Source organism: Octodon degus, unplaced genomic scaffold (assembly GCF_000260255.1).
Source record: "Octodon degus isolate 3935 unplaced genomic scaffold, OctDeg1.0 scaffold00035, whole genome shotgun sequence".
Taxonomy (NCBI): domain Eukaryota; kingdom Metazoa; phylum Chordata; class Mammalia; order Rodentia; family Octodontidae; genus Octodon; species Octodon degus.
Window position 1 is genome coordinate 13,710,221 of NW_004524611.1, and position 4,258 is coordinate 13,714,478.

The following is a 4,258-nucleotide window of genomic DNA, read 5'->3' on the forward strand; positions in this document are numbered from 1 at the left end:
AAAAAAAAAAAAAAAAAGTATGTATTTGGTTGTTGCAGGGTCTCACCACCCAGCTCGGACTCCAGGTGATCTTCCTGGTTTCAGCCTCCTCAGTGCTGGATTACAGGTGTGCCCCACCACACCCCAGATTCTAGCATGCTCAGCCTGCGCGGGGGGCAGGGCTGGCCAGCACATGGTGCATGTGCCGGGGATCAAACCACAGTCCCTAATGCTTGCCTAAGCAGGTGTTCTAGCCCGCTGAGCTATCTCTCCAGCCCCTTCTTTCTTTTTTTGAGACAGGGTCTTGCTATGTAGCTCAGGCTGCTCTATACAGACTGACTATACAGCCAGGATGGCCATGAACTCACAGTGATCCCCTTGCTTCAGCCTCCTGAGTGCTGGGATTACAGACATGCTCTGCACATTTCAAGGGTTGAAAAACTTTGTCATAATGAAAAGCACTTCTAAAGGCCAGTGGATTTGGCAGTGGAAGGCAACCGGTGAACCTCAGCAGAAATGTCCTGATCATCGTCCGATGCAGGGGTCCTGTGGCCTGGAAGCCAGCTGCCTATTCCCGTAAATAAAGTCACCCAGCACAGACTTCTTGTAACATACACTGCCTCTGGCTGCGTTTCTAGTACACCAGCAGAGCTGAGTGGGTGTGACGGAAACTATATGCCCTCCAGGGCTAAAATATTTACTATCTGGTCCTTTAAGAAAAAGCTTGTCAAGCCTTTATTTGTAGCAACTCTGGTCCTTGGCTTAATGTCTGTATGGCAGTGGTGGGTCTGGGGGATTGAGCCCAGGGGCCTTGCACTGAGCTACAAACCCAGTCCTTGTTTAAAATCGAGATAAGGTCTAAGTTGCTAAATTGCCCAGGATGGACTTGAACTCCCGATCTTCCTGCCCCAGCCTCCCAGACTACTGCAATTATACACTTGTGCCACTCATGTGCCTGGGGGGATTAAAGTCTTAAACACAGCAGGCTCTCAAAACTTGTGCCAGTGGTCATTCTGCATGTACACTAGTCAGTCTGTCAGACCTTAGGCGAGTTCCTATGTGTCAGGTGACACGGTGAGTGCTGACTGCATTTACAGCCCAGGAGACAGGTCCCTGTGCTTGAAGCTCCTTGCTTCCGGAGATCCGAGGTCCGGGAGCACCCAGCGTGTGTCTCAATAGGGCTTTGCCAGGGGCTGGGGAGATAGCTCAGTACAATAAGCGCTTGCCTGGCAAGCACAAGGGTCTGAGTTCAATCCCCGGTTCCACCAAAAAAAAAAAAAAAAAAAAGAATAGGGCTTTGCCCAACCACCTCCCACTAGGGGGCAGCCTGAGGCTGTCTACAGCGGCACAGCACTAACCTCACAATGGAAAGCTGTCTCCAAGCCCTGGGCTGAGGCAGGCAAAACAAACACACCTGAGCTTTGTTTCTATCCTCTTGGGAGTGCGGGTAACACAGTTATAAAGTGGGTCAAGGACGAGTCTGGAAGTGCTAGCTCCTGTTCTTTCACCATCTTCCCTTTTCCATTGGAGGGGGAGTGAACCATTACAGGCATGATCCTGCAAGTACAGAGTGGGGGAAAAACAATTGGGTTCCTCTCACAGTGAGGGGGTGAGTGTGTGGGGCGAGAAGACTGCTGGAGAGGGGGAGCCATGCATGTCCCACGTGAGGACCCAGAAGTGGCCGTTCACATCAGTGACTTCGTACCATGCAGGATACAGCTATAAACCCCACCTGCAGGGTATCTTCCCTTAAGGATGGGTCATTAAGACAGAAATCAGACATGAAAGAAGCCGAAATGTCTTGTGTTCCAAAGAAGTAGCCTGTGTCCATCACCAATGGCACACAAAACACAGGAGCACAGAACAACCTTTTTATTACTGTCAGGATCCTGGGATTCTACTGGGACTGGCTTGCTTCCTCTCTACAATGTCAATTTGTCGCCTCTTCATTGCCTAGCTATCAGCTGAGGCTAGCTGTCCATGGGGACCAGGCAGTGGAGGGGACAGCAGCACCCAAACTGGCAAGAATGGAAAAAGCTGTAGGGCTTATCCCAGTCATAAGCAGACACAGAGAGGGAAGCCTGGAGTGAACGCTGTGCTCTAGCTCCTCCTGCCTCTGCCTACAGGTGCCCCTGGCAGCTCCTGGTAGAGAGACATGCAAGGCACAGCGACACCCCATGGCTGCCACGTGGCCAGCTATACAACCCTGAGCCTTGATTCAGATCAATGATCTTTCTTTCAAATTCCTTGGAATGCACCTGTCCTGCATGATTGGTCCTTTCTAAGAGTCAGACCCAGGAGACCTGTCTTGAAACAACACTGAAAGCCACACCTGTCATCCTAGCACTCTGGGAGGCTGAGGCAGGAGGATCCTAAGTTTCAGCCCAGTCCGCAACTTAGCAAGACATGGTCTTAAAAATAAAAAGGGCTGGGGATTAGTGCAAAGAAAAAAAAAATTACTGAGCATCAGACAAAATTATAATCGTGATGAGAAAGTCATGAAGGACTTTGCACATTAGGTCTGGCTGCAAATCTGCCCACTGATGCACGCTTCAGAGTTGGCTCATCCTGCTTCTCCAGGGACCCTTACCCACCTTGGAAACCTACTTCACTTCTAAGCCCTCACCTCTGTGTGAAGCTGCCCCTCAGCCCAACTGCATGACCTGACACCTCGGTGGGACTGAGGCAGGTGGACTGCTGTAAACTCAAAGCCAGCCTGGGCAGCCTAGTGAGTTCAAGGCCAGCCTAAACTACATAGCAGTGAGACCCTGTCTAAAAAAATAAAAAATAAAAAAACTTTCTAATCTTACTGCAAGCCCAGCTCTGGAGATGAAGGGCTACAGCCATCCAAATATTCTGTGTAACCAAGGAGACGACAGATACCATTCAAAGTGTGCCAGGTGGTGTTTGTAAGTAGGATCACAAGTCTGCATCTTGTACAGCAATTAACCACTAAGAAGAATATATGCAGTGTATTATTTGTTGAAACTGTACTTTCGATTTGATTTGAAACTGTCTCATTGCTATATGTTTATCAATAAAACTTTGAAAAGAAAAAAAAAAAAGTGTGCCAGGGACAGAAGGAAACTTGCAGAACCAATACACGGTAGTCATGGAGCAGAGACAAAAGAAATGATCAAAAGAGTAGCACCCTAGGACCCCGAAAGCCAGACACTGGAACCCCAGGCAGCAAATGCCAAGAATGGTCGGGAATCCAGGTATGGCGTTTCACAACTATAATCTAGCACCGGGAGGCTGAGGCAGCTGGAGCCCAGCCTGGGCAAATCAGTGACTAGAAGAGATGCTTAAAATAAAAAATAAAAGTAAAGAGTGGGGATGTAGTTCCGTGCAGATGCCTTGGGTTCAATCTCCAGTGCCTCTGTGGCAGTGGTGTGCGTGGGGGATGGGATAGGAACAGGGACAGGTGATTTGCTAGGCAGCACATAGGTCACAGCTCCAAGTGCACGTGTCTGAGTGACTGGTGGAGACTAGAACCACCTCTCTCGTTTCCTTTGTTTTTTGAAACAGGGTCTCACTATGAAGTTCAGGCTTGGCTTCGAACTCAGGGTGCTCCCCAGCCTCAGCTTCCTGAGTGCTAGGATTACATGTTTGTGCTACCACACCTGGCTCGGGGCCACCTTTTCATTGTGACATGCTTTTTAGAACACACAGCTCATAACACTCGGTACCCATCAAAGCACCTACGTCAATCCTGCTGGCCTGGCAGTGCTGAGGCTTGGGGCAGAGAGGCCTAGACCACCCGAGAGCGCGGGAAGGACTTACCCCACCCCGCCATGTCCAACGGCTGCAACAACCACCGGGTCCTGGCAGCTGTGACCAGCGAGGCCCGGGAGTTGGAACCTCGGAGCCCCAAGGAGCGTTAGCCTCGAGGATCAGTCCCCAGTCCCGCTGGCCAATTCAGCACACTGCCTGTGCTCCCATCGTGCACCGCGCGAGCTACGTCACGGCCTGCAGCTCCTGTGAGAGAGAGGCCAGAGGCAGGTTGCCATGCAACAAGGCTCGCTGTTCTCTACTCTGAGTCCTCCACTGGGGCGCGAAGAGCAGCCCCGTGGTTCTAATCCCACTCTCGTCCTTAGATTGATTACTCTTTTCTCCAGGATGAAGGTTTTAATTCTGTTTCAAATATCCAGGGCCTCCTAGTGTAGTGACCGCCTCCAAGGAATTGGCTCTTTTTTCCTTTCTTTTCTTTTTTCTTTTTGGTACTGAGGATGGAACCCAGGGCTTTTACACATAAGCTATATCCTCAGTCCTTTTTATT